At 34.0% G+C, this 20,387-nt stretch overlaps 1 long non-coding RNA gene across 1 annotated transcript; it reads right to left on the reverse strand.

The window, feature by feature from the left end:
• Positions 1–2,778: 2,778 nt before the first annotated feature.
• On the reverse strand, positions 2,779–8,232 carry LOC111470293. The gene is made up of 3 exons (XR_002715015.1): positions 8,151–8,232; positions 6,555–6,561; positions 2,779–2,791 (listed from the first exon to the last, which is right to left on the reverse strand). It is a non-coding gene; the product is annotated as an uncharacterized LOC111470293 (long non-coding RNA).
• Between the last annotated feature and the right edge of the window lie 12,155 nt (positions 8,233–20,387).

Genomic DNA, 20,387 nt, shown 5'->3' on the forward strand with positions numbered 1-20,387 from the left:
GGGTACAGTTAGGGTTGATTTATATTTTCGTTGATGTATTAGTATACCATTGCCTTCTATTTTTGTTCATCCATTCTAATTGATGTGTCTAATTCGCAGTCCCTTAATGAAATATCTTTTTTTTCTAGTCGTTTTAAAATCACAGAGTTTGATGATAATACCTATCGAAGCAGATAATATCTTTTAGGACGGTTACAAATGGTACAAATGGTATTCTACATTTTCCACTTTGATTCATGAATCTATCATATTTTATTTGGTTCATCTCCTATACGGTACATGAATCACATTGATTAATGTATGAGTATTAGTATTGCTTTGATTCATGTATGAGAATTAATATTGTTATACTTCTATAAAAGTTTGTCTAGTATTGTTTTGAGATAGCGTTATTTTAAAATTTATGTCTAAACCATATAAATCATTGTGTCTCTTTATTCATTTATGTTCATGGGTATGTGAGTGCAATCGATTATATTTCCACTTCGTTCCAACAAACAAATCAAATATATTGTGACAATATTACAACACTGTGGAGGTCCCTAATTCCTAACATGATATCAGAGTCATGCCCTTAAATTAGCTATAAAAGTATATTTTGTTTTAGGGCTCCAGAAAAGGAGTCAATCTCTCCATCATTCTTAACATGATATCAGAGTTCATCATTCATAACATGATATCAGAGTCAATTAAACCGACATAAAAATATACTTGGTTTTAGGGCTTTAGAGAAGGAGTCAACCTCGGTATTAAGTGTTAGAATTATGGTACACGTTTTTTAAGTTTCAACAAAAGTGGGCTCACAACAATATCAACGAACACGTGTCCAATCACATTCACACGTCATTACTTTATTCTTTTTTTCTCTTAAAAAATTTCAGTTTTTTTCTGTTCTTTTAAATTTCAAATTCTAATTTTGGGACTTTTCTGTTCAAACACTTAAAAATCCATTTATAAAATTCAATTCAACTTTGAATATGGCATTTATTTGGAATCTACATTTTTAAAATTTCAGTTATATTTTTCTAATTTCGTCCATTTCTAGCATTATTTTTGTTGTTTATACGTTAATTCCACGTAATGCTTTGACTAATATTTTCTAATTTACCCAATTAAATTGTTGTAGCATTTATTAGTAATAATTTAATAATTTAGTAATATAGAAATTAAATTAAATTGTTAAATATGAAGACAAATTAATATTAGAATTCAAATAGTTAATTTTTTTTAGTGTTGAAGAAAAATTAAAATGTTTAAAGAAGACGCAGAATAAATTGAAAATTTTGAGAGTAAAAGTAAAAAAAAAATGAATAAGAGAATTATGTTGAAAGATTTTGGGAGTAAAAAAGAGAATTAAATGTAAATTTATAGTCAATTATGTTGGTTTTAATTTGGTGTTGTAATTGTGAATATGATATTTAATATATAACTGCATGTGCCCACCAAAATAATTATGTAATAAAAGTAGAAATAATTGAGTCATTTATGAAATGAAAATATGTGCAAGTACAAAATCTAAATAATTTAAATGATGAAAAAATAAAATTAAATTGATTTCGTCTTAGATTTGTAGGTTGGTTAATACTAACTATTTTTCGAATGATTTTTAGGTAAACAACGAATGTGATGGAGGAGTGACAAGTTGTTAGAACATGCTACGAGCATTTTGTTTTTTATGTTTTTGACTCAATATTTCCACTTTAATTTAATTTGTTTTGTGTAAGAAAACTTTTAGTTTACTAGGACTAATGAGATTGTGGTCTCGTTGTGATTTTCAAAAGTTTATAGTGTAGGTTGCGTGCATAAATTCGAGTTGGTGTTAAAGTGATTGGGTATTTTGACGTTACTAGATATTAGGTGAGTCCGACTAAAATAGGTTTGGAATGGTTAGAGTCGCACTAAATATGTTACGATTATTATGAGTAACATCAACGATTGGATTGATACCTTTTGTGCAACATGACAACCTCAAAAAGTAGAAGAGGCATCGAGTATCGGCTAACTAATATTCATCATCGTAATGGTGTTAAGTTAATTTTGCATATTATCACTACAATTAAACATTATATTTTTATAAAATGTTCTAAATATGTCGTTCTTTATAAATACAATATAGAAATAACCTTTCATTATAAATAAATACATTTTATTTTATTTAGTCAATGGGCCTAACCTTTTTAGGTCCATTAATGGACCTTGCTGGCCCTTAAACATGGGCCCTCGTGATGAAACTCCAACGAGCCAAGCAAATATAGTATGCCATGAGTCGTGTAATGGTTTCTAATAAAAATCTAAATTATCTCTAAAGCCCATATTTAAGATTTGGATCGGGGTTTGAAATTTGGATTAGACATCCGATAGCTAATAGCTCCTGCATTCTCCTGTGACATAATCATGTTACATACTTCTTGTTTGTAAGAGTGAAAACTATCTTCACAAACGAACACGATAAGCATACTTTGTTTTCACTCACATCCATTTTAGGAAAATTTTCAATAATTAACATAGAATTGATCAAAGTAAAGGACGCTAACGGTGAAGTTTCTATAGTTGAGTCACTAAAAAAAATGTACCTTATGGGTACAAGTAGTGACTTTTAAAAAAATGAGCTCTCATTCAGATATAGTATCGGTTTATCCATGCACTCTTCTTTTACTCATGTCTTTGGTGAGATGGAAACTCGAATCTCTTTCTTTGTGATATATATGCTCAGACATAGTCTCGATTCATTCATTTATGAATGTTATATAAGTTTATCTTAATTAGATGATTGAGCAGTAATTTTCATTAACTACTTATACCACAGACTTAGTTGACACGTAAGGGCAATTTGGGCCATTTGTTTATGTGGAGTGCAACATATGAAACAAGTTGTCATTAACTTGAAAAGAGATTTGTTTTACCGCCAATGTTCATGGTGCTCGGTGGAGAATAAGATTTTGTTGTCTATAGTCATGCTTCGTAGAAAGAAGCTAGGTTATGTCTTAATGTAGAATGGTAAGGTCATCTCCAATGTTATCTACCAGTTAAGGGTTTATGAATGAAATTACCTATTCATGATTTGGAATTAACACTTATGGTCTTTGTTTTAAAGACTTAGAGGCATTATTTGTATGGGAGAATTGAAATCTTTAGACACCATAAGAGCCCGAAGTAATTTTTCACGTCAAAAGAACTAAACGAGAGGTAGCGCAGATGGGTGAAGTACGTTAAGGATCATGATGTATAGATATTATATCATTTATATTAGAAAAACGTGGTTGTGGATGCCTTGAATAGGAAAATAGCATCACTCTGATCAACGATAATGTTTGTATACATACGAAATTAGAATGTGCTAAGATACTCATAGTAATGAGAGAGTAGTGGTACATTTGGCCTATTTATTTCACCTAACATTGAGATAACGTATCATAGATAATTGATGGATTCTCGTTTTGCTGAGGTTTTGCCCTCAATTAGAGTCGAATATGTTCTCTTTAGCCTCCAATATTAGTCACATTTGGCCAAGGTGCTTGTGTGTCTAACAACTTTTAGCTTATGAATGAATTATTAGTTGAAGCTCACAATTTTATGTTCTATATCCATTAGGTAGCAAAAAGATGTATCAAATAATACTATTAGTTGTATAACATGATGATAGTATAGTATACCATGTCAAATGGTACAAACAAGAGTATAGCTTATTAGTTGTATAATACTATTAGTATAGTTTGTCAAATGGTACAAGATTAGAGCCACAAACTAGGAATTTTTTTTGCAGCCATAGAATGGACAAACAATAGAAATGAGAGGAAATATTTCATCCTAATTTGAGTTATTACTGAGAGGCTCACCAAATCTATCACACATTTCCTTTCCTTTTAGTAAGACTACTTGATTATACTGGTCAAATACGTTTGGTACTCCGGCATGGTTAGATTGAATGACTAAATTAGACCTAGGAAGACATGTTACAAGTTTGTGCATTAGATCTTCCAAGTAGATGGAATACGCATCTACATACAACAGGGTTGACCTACAACAACAATTATTAAACAAAAATTGATATGACACCTATGACTCTGTTCAAAACTCTCTATGTGAGGAGGTATAGGTCCTTTTTGTTGGTGACAATAAAAATTGAAGTGAGATTGAGAGGAGTGATTTGAGTGATTGGAAGGGAGGTCATTTTATAGGACTGGATTTCATTGATTCCTGGAGTTGGTTGAGGTTTTTATGGATGAAATTGAATTCACCCCTCCTTCTTTAGTAACTAAATTCAAATTTCTATTATTAGCTTCAACACTCTCCCTTAAACTGAATTCTGCAAAAATCAGTCCGAAATCAGTTTAGGACTTCGCTTCATCTTCTTGATATACATCTTGGATTCTGCACATCCCCATCTTTCTTCTAAGCTTCTCGAACAATAGTTGTTTCAAGGGTTTTGTGAACAGGTCTGCGATTTGATCATCACTTCTGCAAAAGTTGAGTTCAATAATGCCTTCTTTACACAAATCACGCAAGAAATGAAATCGAACATCGATGTGCTTACTCCTTCCATGCAACACAGGATTTTTAGACAACTTAATAGTTGACATATTATCACAATATATAACCGTCGTATCTGGTTGCTTCTGATTAAAAATTTCAATCATTTTTCTTAACCAAATTGCTTGACACGAGCATGCTGCTGCTACAAATTTTGCTTTTGTATTTGAGAGTGTTACAATAGGTTGCTTCTTTGAAGACCAGCAAATAGCTCTCAAACTCATCATGAAAATACTTCCTGAAGTACTTTTATGATCATCTATATCACCTGCATAGTCACTATCTGTATAGCCAACCATCTTCGGATCATCTCCTTTCTTGTAGAATACCCCCAAATCAAAGGTTCCTCTCACATAACGAAGTATCCTTATTGCTGCATTGAGATGTTTTTCCGTTGGATGCTCCATGTAACAACTTATCATACTAACTGCATACATGATGTCTGGTCTTGTTGAAGTTAGGTACATCAAACTTCCCACAATTTGTTTGAAGTACCTATTATCAACCTCTCGCCCTTCAATATCCTTGTGCAACTTCAAACCCAATTCTGATGGAGTTCCAAATGTGCGCTCATCCAATTTAAATCTTTCAAGTAATTCTTGAGTATATTTCTTCTGATAGATAAAGTTACCTGCGGGAGTTTGAGTAACTTCGACTCTAAGAAAATATCTCATCAAACCAAGATCTATCATTTCAAATTCCTTCATCATGCTCTTTTTAAAAAATTCAAACATTTCTTCATTATTGCCAGTAAATATTAAATCGTCAACATATAAGCAAATAATGATAATGTTACCTCCCTTTTCAGTTTTCACATACAATGTATGTTCATATGGGCATTTAGTGAATCCCATCTTTTCAAAATGAGAATCAATGCGACTGTACCATGCCCTCGGAGCTTGCTTCAAACCGTACAAAGCTTTCTTCAACTTGTATACTTTTTCCTCTTTGCCTTTTTGAACAAAACCTTCTGGTTACTCCACATATACCTCTTCTTGAAGCTCTCCATGTAAGAAAGCCGATTTCACATCAAGTTGATAAATAGGCCAAGATTTATGTGCTGCAATAGAAAGTATGAGCCTGATAGTATCTTGACGTGCCACTGGTGCAAATACATCCTTATAATCAATTTCATACTTCTGCTTGTATCCTTTTGCAACGAGTCGCGCCTTGTACTTATCCACCTCACCGTTTTCATTCAACTTGGTTTTGAAAACCCATTTTACTCCGATTTGATTTCACTGTCCATAGCTTCCTTCCATTTCTTCTCCTTTACCGCTTCTTCATAGACAATTGGATCATTGTCCATAAAGAATGCAAAATAACCACTATCACTTGATTCATAGTCCATCTCATAATCAATCATCCAATTTGGTCTCTTTCTTGTTCCTAGATTTCTTTGATTATGATCATGATCTTCTTCTACTGGTCCTTCTTGTTGAGCTTGTGATGAGCGGTCTCCATGCTCATAGTGAGGCTGAATAGGGGCTTTAGTTTGTTCTTCTTCAAGATCTACAGGAATCTGCTGATTCACAGTGATCTTTTCTTCCCATGTCCAAGTCTTCTTTTCGTCAAAAACTACATCACGACTTACCACCACCTTCTTTGTCAAGGGATCATAGAGCTTGTACGACTTAGAGGTCTCGCTTACTCCAAGGAACACACACTTCAAACTCTTGTCCTCAAGTTTCTTTCTTTTCTCATCAGGAACGTGTGCATATGCTATGAACCCAAAGATTCTAAAGTGGTCTATTGCAGGTTTTCTTCCGCTCCATTCTTCTTGTGAAGTCATATCTCTAACAGAAAAAGTAGGGCTCCGGTTGAGAATGTGAACGGACCACACGACAGCTTCTGGCCAGAATTCATTCGGGACTTCTCCTTTATTTAGTAAACTTCGAACCATGTTGAGAATGGTCCTGTTTTTCCTTTCTGCCACACCATTTTGTTGTGGTGTATATGTTGTTGTTAACTGCCTCCTTATGCCCTTCTCTTCACAAAATTTAATAAACTCGTTCGAGCAGAACTCTCCACCTGTTTGTTCTTAAAGCCTCGACTCTTCTTCCAGTTTCCGTCTTCATAGTAGCACAAATTTTTTTGAAGCAATCAAAGGCTTCTGATTTGGCGTGCAAGAAATAAGTCCATGTTTTTCGACTAAAATTATCGATGAGGATTATGAAATATTTCTTGTCACCATTTGATGCTGGAGAGATGGGACCACATATGTCTGAGTGAATCAACTCCAAAATTGCTTGAGCTCTTCTTGATTTTCCGGATGGAAAAAAATTTCTTTCATGTTTTGCTACTACACAACTCTCGCAAATTTCTGTTGGATGAGTAATATCTGACAACGAGTTACCATCTTCTTTGAAGACAATATGTTTAATCTTTTGAAGTGTAAATGACCATACCTAAAATGCCAAAGCCAGGTGGTATCTTTTTTTTTCACCATCAAACTTTTGGTAACGATATTTAACGTCAACGGATATAGACGGTTGGTGGTCATCTTCATCTTAGCAATCGATCCTCTTTTGGAATCATAAATCTCACATTCATCATTTTGGAATGTGATAACATTCCCCTTTTCTTGTAACTGATCGATACTAAGTAAGTTGGCCTTCAGATGAGGAATGTAGAATACATTAGAAATAGACTCTACAAAGTCATTTCTAGTTTTGATATCTACGGTTCCTTTCCCCATCACTTGGATAGTTGAATTGTTGCCAAGAGAAATCGTAGTATGAAAATTTTCATCCATTGTTGAGAAGAATTCCTTACAACCTGTCATATGGTTGCTGCATCCAGAGTCTACGACCCATACACCTTGATCTGCAACCTTCATAGCATGGAATGACATTAACAATGTTTCTTTTCTCTTCTCTCCACAAAATTGGATTGATCTCTTTTCTTCTTTTGGAGCCTGGTGTAGCATTCATTTTTGTAATGTCCAAGACGTCTACATCTATAGCATTCCACCTTGGACTTGTCAAAGTGTCTCTTGCCTTTGTTGTCATAATCATTTCTGACTAGATCTGCTGACCTGCCAACATCTCCACTTCTTTCTCGACTGCCTCTCCCACGACCTCTGCCTCTTCTTTGCCCTCTACCTCTAGGGCTTGAAGTTTCACCTGGTGTGGATATCTTTAAGGCTATCATCTCCTCTATTGCACTTGTACGATTGAGTCTCTGTTCATGTACTAATAGGGAGCTTTGGAGTTCATCTATTTGCATCTCTTCGACATTGTTTGCTTCTTCGATAGAACATACAATGTAATCAAACTTTGGAGTTAGTGATCGCAAAATCTTTTCTACGACCGCAACATCCGTGATTGAACCACCATGCATCCTCATTTTACTTGCAAGACTTATAACCTTGCCAATATAATCATTCACCGTTTCTCCCTTTTGCATTTGGAGAATTTTAAAGTCTCTTCTAATGGCTTGTAGTTGAGCACGCTTTACTCTCATTGAGCCTTGATATTTCATCCTCATAGAATCCCAAATTTCCTTGGATGTCTTCTTCTGAAACATTGTTTCCAAGATAGTTCTATCAATGGACTGAAATAAATAGTTCTTGACCTTCAGGTCCTTCAACTTTGATGCTGCCAACAGTTGCTGTTGACCAGCTGAGAGTACCTCGCCTTCATTTGACTCTTCATAACTCGTCTCCACCATATCAAAAAACTCCTTTGATCTGAGAAAATTTTCCATCAACTTCGCCCAATGATCATAGTAACCATCGAACCTCGGGATGGCGGGCTGAACGTAACTCTCAACTTGTTTTTCTGCTGCCATACTTGCTGCTGCAAGATTGCTCTGATACTAGTTGTTGGTGACAACAAAAATTGAAGTGAGATTGAGAGGAGGAGTGATTTGAGTGATTGACTGGGAGGTCATTTTATAGGATGAGATTTCATTGATTCCCGAAGTTTGGATTTTTGTGGATGAAATTGAATTCACCTCCTCCTTGTCTGTAGTAACTAAATTCAAATTTCTATTATTAGCTTCAACACTTTCTTTATTTGAATTAGATAGAAGAATGTATACTCTTAAGAACTGAGTTGATCCAAATCACAAATAAAGCAATCTAAACTATTGGGGAAAGGATGCAGACTATATAAAGCCGACAGAAAGGATACGTAGATTCAAGATAAAAGGATGTGGATTTGTAGTTAATAATAATGTATTTCTAAAGGTAACACAAATGAAGGGAGTTACGAGATTTAAAAGGGTAAGGAAAAGATAAGCTAAACCCATGATTTATAAGTCTTTTGAGGTCTTGGAATGGATGGACCTTGTGGCTTACATTTAACATTGCCACATGCACTTGTTGTAGTCCATTATGTATTTCATGTCTTCGCTTTGCAAAAGTATTTGGAAGATCCACGGCATATAATTGACTACGACTCACTACATTTGGATAAGAGAATAGGTAATGTAAAGAAGCCCATACAAATTTTCGGGAGAGATTCAAAATTACATAATCCAAAAATAGCCCTTATAAAAGTCATTTAGCATGACCAACACTTTAAAGAAGCAACTTGAAAACGAGAGGATGAACAAAAGGCCAAATATCCAAAGCTTTTCCTAGTATAAGAAACTTTCCGGAGGGTCAAGATATGCAATTGATGCAATATAACTTATGCTAATATGACTAATCTGACCTACAACTTTACCATTTGGTTTTCACTTCTTTTCTTTTCTTCTAAATGTGCACACCTAGTTCTATGTACATTTTCATGTACACTAAACTTTCTAGGCATGCATCACTTTCGGACACCTTTAACTTCCCTAAATATGCATCCTTTTTATACATAGATGTACATCACTTTCATACATGCTGACTCTACCCATATTATTTTTATATATTTACAGTCAAATCTCGTAGAAAAATAAGACAATTGTGATTTTTAATTTTTATGAACATGTGATAGGATGGAAGATACAACATCTTTCATTTACAAACGATATCATCATCTTAACTTACATAACTTTTTTTTCAACTATTGTATAAAACATTTCAACCAAAACTCAACTACCTTGCCGAAGTCTTGATCCAAATCAAAGACCAAATATTAAAACTTGATGCCAACATTTTGGGACCAAAAGCCAACAAAGGGTGCTTAGAAATTTGATCTAAATTGATACCTACTCTAAAATTAGTCTTTCAACTTCAAGAACCGTCTAATCCCAAACACAAGAAAACCCAGACTCATAACTCTAAATACACCATTAACTAGAGAATTCAAGAAGAGATACCAATCTCATTACCCGTTGAAAGATATTCTAAAATTTTTCCCACAACTTAGTTTAATAAGTTCAACCAGTCTTGTGATGTCCCACATTGGTTGGGGAGGAGAACAAACCATCATTTATAAGAGTGTGGAAACCTTCTCCTATTAGACGTATTTTAAAGCTGAGGGGAAACCCGAAAGAGAAAGCCCAAAGATGACAATATCCCCTCGAGGGGAAGCCGGAGAGGATAATATCCCCTAGCTGATGCCTTTTAACCCCTTGAGGGGAAGCCCGAGAGGATAATATCCCCTAGCTGATGCCTTTTAAAGCCTTGAGGGGAAGCCCGAAAGGGAAAGCTCAAAAAGGACATGAGGGGAAGCCCGAGAGGACAATATCCCCTAGCAGATGCCTTGAGGGGAAGCCCGAAAGGGAAAGCCCAAAGAGGACAATATCTACTAGCGATAGGCTTGGGTCGTTACAAGTCTGATAACTGTTCAATCAACATGAACACGAAAGAGAATTTACAATCCAAAAAATATAAATTAATCTTATTCGACACTAAAACGAAATAAAAAGTTATGAATATGCCAGCTTAGAATTGAAGGGATGAAATAAATGCTTCCTTTTGTAATTAAAAGTAAGTAATACCCCACAACATTGGTAGGTGATGGTATTTATTTTCTACACATGGAATATGAACAAAGGCACATGGCTCTCCAACTCCAAAACACCCTAATACTACATGGACTTTTGGAACACCCACGGCCCCAATGTGTTTGCTCTTCCATGGAAGAAAAAAACATGATATCTTCACCTTCATGTTTCTTTTCAAAATAATGTCCTAAAAAATACTGTCTACGAGCTGTTCTTCAAAAGTTGTTTTCTTCCATTCTCTTTTAATTTGCATTTATGAACCATTTGATTTGGTCGATTAGAGAACATGTGTTACAAATGGTATCACAGCCATATACCGAGTGATGTGTATCCGAGGAGGCTGAGCCATGAAGGAGGTGGACATGAGGCAGTTTGCCAGCAAGGACGCTGGGCCCTGGAGGGGGTGGATTGGGGACTCCCATATTGATTGGAGAAGGGAACGAGTGCCAAGAAGGATGTTGTGCCTCGAAGGAGGTGGATTGTGAAATTCCATATTGGTTGGGGAGGAGAAAGAAACATTTTTTTAGAAGGGTTTAGAAATTTCTCCATATTATATGTGTTTTAAAATTTTGGAGGGAAATCTTTAAAATAAAAGTTCAAAAAAAAAATATTTGTTAGCGGTGAGCTTGAATTATTACAAAATATTATTTGATCTTCAGATTTAGGGTTTAATCCTGGACGGTTACCCCAAATTGACACTTTTGAAATAGTGGTGGAAGCAAAAAGTGTGGGTGAGAGTGATTGGGAATGGTCCTAAGAGGATTTAGAGGTGCAAAGACAACTAAGATTTATGATATTTTGACTTTATGCCTGGGTTTTTTAGTCATATGATTCGGTTGTTGATGGGATTTGACGCATTTAATGATGTTTTTAAAAGAAAATATAGTATTTATCAAATTAAATTATGAAGAAAAATTTGCCTACGCAAGAGATGAAAGAGCTAAATATTAGCTCAATTATTACTTGTGTACGTAGATACTATTTGTAATAACCACACATGGCTTTCAAATAAGTTTTTGTTTGAAAAGATCTAAAATGTAAAGAAGGCAAAAGATTGATATGCTTTCAATTTAGAAAGGAACTATTCAATAAGTTATGGTAAAGGGTGGACCTTTTGTGAAGCCAGAAACTATTTAATGTGAATTTTATTATTGATACAATTAACTATATAGGCTTTTAATGTCAATTTGATATGGAGTTTTGAATTTGTTGGACAATAATCCACCCAATTCACTCGTTATAAAAGGGGAAGACATCGTATCTCTTGCCTTCAACTAGTGTACACTCACGTTACCGAAATATCACAAAGGGAAGTAAGCGCGTGTAGTATTATGGTATAAATAACACTGTAATATAATATCGTAGTGTATGCGTCTGTATTAATTATAGAGGAAAAATATCTCGATGCATGTGAATGTACAAAATGTATGAGGTATCTATAGTTTAAAATCATGACATGTACCTGTGAGGCAAGTTATACCTTTGAAATTTCATATAAAATTTGTTCATTTCATGTCATCTCATAATGTAGTGTATAATACGATATAACATTTTTCATAACATAGCACAATTTCACATAGCTGGAACATGTCAGTATGATATTTCATAACATAGCATATCTTGTAATTATAACATAGCATAATAAACTCTATTGCATAACATACTCACATTAAAGTACAATTAGGCATTAAACAAGCACGGTACATGTAGGGTTAAGATTATTATACTACATGGAGTGCTACAAATGTAATGATTTATGTAATAAAGCTAATTAGTTATTTAATTTTAATAGTAATTTTGTTAATTTTATTTGTAATTTATTATTATCAATTTTATGAAAAGTAGAAGGTTATTAGTGTAATCTTAAACGGCATAAAAGTGACGTGTAGAAGAATCATGTTCAAATAATAACTTAAAGAGTCTACAATATATGGATATGTTTGGGAGCTATATCTTGGTAAGACTATTGATACAACCCACTTTGTAGTTATTACAAATAATTTGATTTAGATAGTTTACGTGGAGACATGTGAGTGATTGTATCCTATATAATGAGTTTGTATTACATTAGACCACAAAGTATTCAATCTCTCTTTATAAATATATTATTTGAGAAGATTAATATTTTACATTTTGATCCTATGTGACTTGATTTTAATCCTGAATAATGTATGAACCCTGCTTATGAGAATTTGTCATTTGATTTATACGAGTGAGAATAACTTTTATATTTGATTCAATATGCTTTCCATTTTGTGACTTGACCATACAGGGAACTAGGAATATAATTTCACGAGATGAAATTCTCTTCTTTCTATGCAGGAAAAGTAAAAGAGTAATTCTATTAAGTGTTGATTTTGGAACTTGAACAATGAGGTCCATTCTTTCTCTCGCCCGAGAGAGACTTAATTTATGATTGGATCATATGCAAATTTATTCATTAGACAATCATTAATACTTATATCAAAAGATGTAATTACGTGGGTAAAGCAAATTTTTTTATCCAACTGTAGTTATAAACAACCGTGAAGGATCGTTTTGCTTCCATCTTTTTGAATTTTTGTTAAGAGACTTCCAAAAGTCTTGCCTTTTGTGTTCAAGTAAGCTAGAAGACTTTGGAGAGGAGATTCAATAGTGGGAAGTTGGAAGAGCCAAGATATTCAATATAAGTTTGTTTAACATTTGATTTTGTTTAATTCTAAACAAAACAAAAACCAATTCCAATGGTTTTGCTTCATGAATGAAACATTTATTCCCAACAAGAAAGTCTCAACTAATGTATAGTAACTAATTGTCCAAACACATAGTATCATATATGTCCTTGAGTTGGACGCAATATTGTCGTGTCATACATGTTATGACATACATATGGGGTCACTCTTTGCATATACCTGATATGATAGATTAGGATCATGCTCTACATTTCATGAACACACTCGATGTGGTCATTATAAAATATGAGCTTCGACGAGAACTAATTCTTTTGATTTCTCTTTTAAAATTTTAACTCTTAGATTTAGAGGCTAAATTTAAAGATGAGATAGAAGAAAAATTGTTAGTGATAAGGATTTTAAATTTTTAAGTCACTTTGTGAGGTAAATTGGATACCAAATTGTTGTTTTCAACTACATGACACCCTAGATGGACAAACTGAGGTGATTAATAGAACACTAAGAGCATTGTTTATAGCTATTGCTTCTACGAATATTAAGTCTTGGGACGAATGTTTATCATTTGTAGAGTTTGCATATAATAAAGCAATTTATAGTACCCCTCATGTTCTCATTTTGAAGTTGTTTATGGATTTAATCCACATATGCCTCTTTATTTGCTTCTTATTCCTTCTAATATTTTTGTGAGCGAAGCAATCACAAGTAAGGTAGATTTGATCAAAACATTTCCTAAGGAGGTGAAGGAGAGAATTGAGAAACAAAATTTCAAAGTTATTTCAAGAATTAACAAAGGATGGAAGGAAATCATTTTTCAACCTACTGATTGGGTTTGGATACATTTTCACAATGAACTATTCTCATCTCAAAGGAAGATAAAGTTACATCCAAGAGAGAATGTCTCTTGTCTGATCCTTGGAAGAATTAATAACAACACATAAAATTGATCTTTTTGAAGAACTTTCAGTACATTCTACTCTCAATGTTTAGTTTTGATGTACGTGATGATTGATTGCAAGACAAATTCTTTTGAAGAGGGAAAAAATGATAAGGATCACGGTGTTGCAAATGTTCCAACTAAACCTATTACACGATCCAAAGCCAAAAAAATTCAACAAGCATTCATTCTTGATCTACAAAATTGGATGGGCTTGGTTCAACCATTATTTCATGTGTTACAAGCTGATTTGATCGAGGAACAAAATTGGATGGGCTCGGTTCCACCATTATTTTATGTGTTACAAGCTGATTTGATTGAGGAAGGACTATCTGGAGCTTCAGAAGTGAATATTTGGACAGTTGAAGTAGCGAATGAAGTTTCTCTAAATTACCATTGATTGATAAGTTGTTAGAAAATTTTATTTATTATTTTTAATTTCATAATTCTTGTAATAGGCAGAAGGGTGGGATTAAATTATGACCACTAATTTCTCATCATTTGAAGAATTGAAAGTTTTGTTTGGAGGGAGATTATAAATACCCACAATATTATTTAAAGGACAAATCGTGAACGAATGAAATTGAGATCTCTGAGACTTTTACCCTTAGAAATTGGAGCATCATCCTTGTCATTTTTAAGTTTCAAGCAATTCTTGTGGTAAATTGCATGTGAGCAATTCGATCAAACCTTAATCAAGTTCGATTATGGATTGATTCAATTTAGAACAAGGTTCCAAATCTTGCTTCTAGGTCTTTGATCTTAAGAGGTAATCTAATTTAGTCTTATCTCTTGGTTGATCCGAGTTTTGTATAAGGAAGTGTTAATTTCTTTTATCCAAAGGAGGTAATCTAATTTAGTCTTTATCTCTTAGTTGATCCGATTTTTGTATAAGGGTGTTAATTTCTTTTATCCAAGGGTTCTTTTTTAACAAAAGCTTGGATCATTGAGCTGAGGATTAGAGTTGCCTTATCAGTCGAGAACCTAGGTCGTAAACAACTTATGATGAGAGTAGGGACGAAGGACTACACAACTTATGAAATGTGCCACTATTGGGTGTGAAAATGGTCAATAGTTTCCTAAAAAGGCTCGTTGAACTGTGAATCTTCCGTAAGAAGGGTAAGGGATCACATGGGTAAACTAAGTAGTTTTTAGGCACAGGATCACATGGGTAAACTAAGTAGTTTTTAGGCACATAGATGCCCTCCTTCCAAGTATTAATTGTATGATTTTTCCTGTGGAATGATCGCCAGTTAATTTACATTGATGTGTTTAGACAAGACGTCATACTTTCTTATGAGACAAGATGAGGTCGTACCTAAATCCAGCAGCCTAGGATACTAGTAGTTCACTACTGTGGCTATGTAAGCTTACTAAGTCTCGAAAACAATAAAGTTAAGGACATGTCACAACCTAACTCCAAATGTGGGAGGGAGACTAAAAAGATGAAAACAAAAATAAATAAAAATAGAATTAAGAAAACAAAAAAGAAAATGGGGGTAAAACTTAAATGGAAATAAAGAACTAACAACAACCCAATAAAATACATTTAAAGATGATATTGTTCAAATTTATTATAAAGGAAAAAATGGGTTTGAGATAAAATTACAAAAGGTACAAAAGACTCAAATACAAGGTTGATTCTCAACCCGGAATGACCTCTTTTGTAGCCGTACAGCTCTCAAATGTCATTCCACCTAAATCGGCCGCCTGCGATGCCCTACTACTATAAGTATGTATGACGGGATTGCTTCCCTTATAATTATGATTATTCAATGCTCACTAATTAATAACTTCTCAAAGGATGACGATCAACTTCCATGATTCTAACTACTTAATATTCGACCTTGAAGCTTATTCACTCACATTCCATACAACATTCCATACATATTATCAACCAACCACATAACTAGCATATATAAGTCAATCAATATCTAAGTGCCTAATCCTAGAACTTTTAAGAAAGAAAAAGAAATCCATGTAAATGAATGGACATAAGGAAAAAGTTGGAGGCATTACCTAGGGCAAATCAATGAAAAAAATCAAAATCAAAATCAAAATCAATCAAAAAATGTGAAAGGAGAAGCCGATCACAACGACGTAGAATAGAGTGAAAGAATTTATTGTGTTAGTTTTTTTCTTTTTTCTTTTAATGTAATGTCAGCACTTAGGACAATCGAAAAAAACTTCACTATCAATAATGGAAGTAAGGGTATACGTTGAAGCCGACAATCCAAACCGACCCAACCCAAATTATAAAAGTTGAGTTAGATTGAATTTGCATCAAAATTATAATCAAAATCAAAACTATCAATCTCCTAAATACCATTTCTTTGCACTTTCAAACAAAAAAAAAATATATATATATAAGAATTTAATTAGATTTTGCATATCAAATTTGAAAGGTTTCAATAAAAAGAATAGAACTTACAAAATCATCCTTCATGATATACTCTTTGTTTTGTTTTGTTTTGTTTTTTTTTTTTTTTTTTTTTTTTTTTTTTTTTTTTTTTTTTTTTTTTTTCCTCTTCAATTATTTTGTTTAAAGACCATGCTTTAATTTAGAAGGAATGAAAGAATACAAAGGGCATGCAAAAGGTCTTACTAAAGAGCCAAACTAAAACAAAAAAGGGATCCAATATAACAAAATAAAACCTAAAGAATAATTGAAAAAGTTATTCCAAAGTAAAATATTAAACCTTACTAGAGACCAGACGTCCTCCCCCAGTCTCTCAAACTCCCTAAAAGCTCTATTGTTTCTCTCAAGCCAAAGGTGCCACATAATCACACAAGCTCCAGCACGCCACAAAAAGGACCCTTATCTTGAAAGGCGGAGGGAAGAAGGAACTCCTATACTGTGGAGCTATACTCTTCGGATTGAATCCTATAAGCACCAAATATCTAGAAAAAACAATTCTAATCCGAAGAGGCAAACTGGTAGTTTCCAAAAGTGTGATGAAGATCCTTTGTCGACCTCCTATAAAGGATACACTACTGTGGTCTTGTAGAAAACTTCCTCGTGATACTATACAAATAATTAACTATGTCGTAAAGGACTTACCACACGAAAAGCTTAAACTTAGAAAATCTTGTTGAATTATGGCACAAGAAAAATGTCTCCCTTGGTTAAATGGATTTGGTTCTCTTATATTGAAAATGAAGCCCTTTAGAGAGATGAGTTACTGCAATAAAATATGGTTCTACTCACTTCAATAGTTGACCGGGTAGGGAGTCTTTATATTCCTCAATGGGCCCTTGGAAGTCTATTGAAAAATTGCTGCAGCTGATTTTCAGTCGTATTGAAGTTAGAGTGCAAAAGAGAGAGATAAGACTATGTTCTGGAAGGATATTTGGTTGGGTAAGCAAAATTTTCAATCAAAGTATCCTGTTCTTTATCATCTCACATTAAAAAAGGAGGCATTCATTGCTGATTTTGGAATTCGGATACTCAATCTTTGAATCTTTTTATGAGAAGAAACTTAAATGATGTGGAAATTAAGGAATGGACATCCTTATCCCATCTATTGTTGTCCTTCAATTTCAAGAATCAAGAGGACTGCTGGACATGGGGCTNCAACGAAATGAAGTCAACTACTCACCATGCATTATAAAAAGGTGCAACTCAATAATGGAAGGTATTAATTTGAACATTTATTTAGATTTTAAGAAAGAGAGAGAGAGTAAGAAAAGGGTTACCCTAAGGCCTAAAATGGATTAGTAATGGGCGTTCGTGCTTCTTTCCTCTCCTTTAGTGCTACCCACATCAACATTTGGTATTTGGTTGTCTTTGGGAATTAAAAGTATGTTTCATTCAAGTTTCAAATGCCTAATATATTAGCTATGTATTGTGTTTCATCCATGACATCACCTCACTTCAATTATTGTTTTATTATTGTTATTATTTAGCTTCAACATAAAATAAAAGGTATGTAGAGATTAAACAAAAATTAATTTTTTTTAAACATCCAAAGTGCATGAATCCTAAAACAAGGTTCAAATAACTAAATGATTTATTTTTATATAATTGATTATCTTATGAAAATAAAAGATTTAATTATGTCACGACTTGAATTTCGAGACTTCGAAACTCGGACCCAAGAGAAGAAATAAACTCTCGAAATACATTTAGGCTCTCATTGCATCTTTAACCCAAGAGAAGAAGTTTTACTCTAGGCTTTTGGGGAAGGTTCGATTTCGTCATTTTGTGTTCCTTTTCTTAAAGATGAGGTTTGAGGGTTTGCTTTAGGTATGGTTACAATTAAAATCGGAAGGTTGTGATAGACAGTTCAGGTATGGTTACAATTAAAATTGAACTTGGGTTTATACCGTGGCAGGGAACTATTCTACCACTAGACCACTGGTATTATTGTGAATAATATGTATTGCTAATTTTCGAGATTTGGCTTAACCACGAGGAGCTAACCTTGAACGATTTGGAAACATTTTTTATGACCTAATCCATCAAGATGCCCTAGAACCTAATATATCTCCACGACACCCAAGATGAACTACTAGAACACATAAGATCGATGATAAGACGAACATGAACTATTTGGGGAGTCACTGTATGTCTAAGATATAACCCGCACTATTAGGAGATGAGGGACCACATAAATAGCGGCCAAAAGACACACTAATACATGTAGAATATAACCCGTCTTGATAAGGGACGAGGGGCTAGACTAGTAGAGGATATGAGGAGCTACCACTATATGTATGATAACCTGCCTTGAGATGGGATGAGGGGCTACATATGAGGGTGACATGAGAAATTTCTACTGTAGGTACGACAGCCCACCTTGAGAGGGGATGAGGGATTACATCAGTAGATAGCATGAGAAATCACTATTGTGTGTATGATAACCTGCCTTGAGAAGGGACGAGAGACTACACAGGTAGTTGATTGAGGATTTACTATTGTGTGTAAAACAAAGTCGTCTAAGAGTGGACGAGAGACTACATAAGTAGTATATCGAGGAGCTACAATTGTGTGTGGAGGAAACCCACTTTGAGAGGAGACGAGGTACTACACAAATAAATTATCTCATGGTAGACACCACTGTGGTGTGAGGTACATTCAGGAGATACCTAAACTAGGTTAAACTTCTTAGAACCCTATGACGAGCTTGTGAAAACATATTAGGTTAAGGATGTAATGAGACTCTACAGGTACTTGTTGAGTATTTTATACTCACTCCTTTTCCTTTTTCTTTTTTAGATACTGGTCAAGGTGGGGAGGTGCTCAGGAATTGCGCTATCACAAGGGAGGTGTCAACCCGTGACGTCAATGTTATTTTGTACCTCTTTTGGGTTGTCGTTTGTATTTGTTTGTCTTTTATCCCTATATGGTATTGTTTGATTTTAAACCACACGCAATTTCACTGTATTTTTTTTTGTTTGTTTTTATTTATTTTTATTTTCGTTTTCTTCTTTTCGTCACAATCCAATTTGTCGAAGTCTGAAAAATCAGGTCGTGACAATACCTCTATATGATATGACATGAACACTATTTTAACATGATCACTTTAAGAATATATAACACTATTAAGCCACGTATGTATTCATAAAAGTTAGATTTATGAAAGAACAAATATATGACATGCATCATACATTTATGTCATGATTAAAGCTACGAGGACCTCATATATTTTTTGCATCGAGATACATCCCTCTTATGATGTGTGCAGACACATACATTAAGATATCTATGTATGTCATGATATTAGGCGGTCTCCTTTTTCTCCAAGACTCCAGCAGTATGAGTGTGCACTAGTTAAATAGCATGCTCAAGGGGTACGTATACGCCCACCTAGTGGGTCCATGTGAACATACGTAAACCATATCTAGAAAAGTACTACATATTCAATTTTTGGCCAGACTAAAAAGCTGAGTTCAATGAATATTGTCTATGAAATGGTAGGTTCCCACCCAGATGCATTTCCCAACCCTATACGGGTTAGTTACTATTTCTTAAAATAATCAAGCCACAAGTTAAGAGAGTTATTCTTGTTTCTCAAGTTATTATGACATTCCTTTGTAAGGATGACAAACGTGCACCAAATGCCATGGAACCAAAGCTAGAACGGTTGTATTTATGTTTAAATGGTTGCCCTTTCATTAGTTTGAGTATTTTTGTTATTTTTTTTTCCCAATATTTCCTCGATAGTCACTTTAATTTAAAATGAATTTTACAAATTAAGTTCATAACATCCTTACAAGAGCAAATCAGCCAAGCTGATACTTGTAGAAATTGGAAGAGAAACTCAAGTTTACAAAGAGAAAAAAAGTAAGAGAGAGAAGAGTGTTGCAGTGGGGAGTGGCAACAGAACATTGAATGCTACGCGGTTTCTCGCGGCTGAGAGGCG

This window comes from Cucurbita maxima, unplaced genomic scaffold (genome assembly GCF_002738345.1).
Source record: "Cucurbita maxima cultivar Rimu unplaced genomic scaffold, Cmax_1.0 Cma_Scf00002, whole genome shotgun sequence".
Classification (NCBI taxonomy): Eukaryota; Viridiplantae; Streptophyta; class Magnoliopsida; order Cucurbitales; family Cucurbitaceae; genus Cucurbita; species Cucurbita maxima.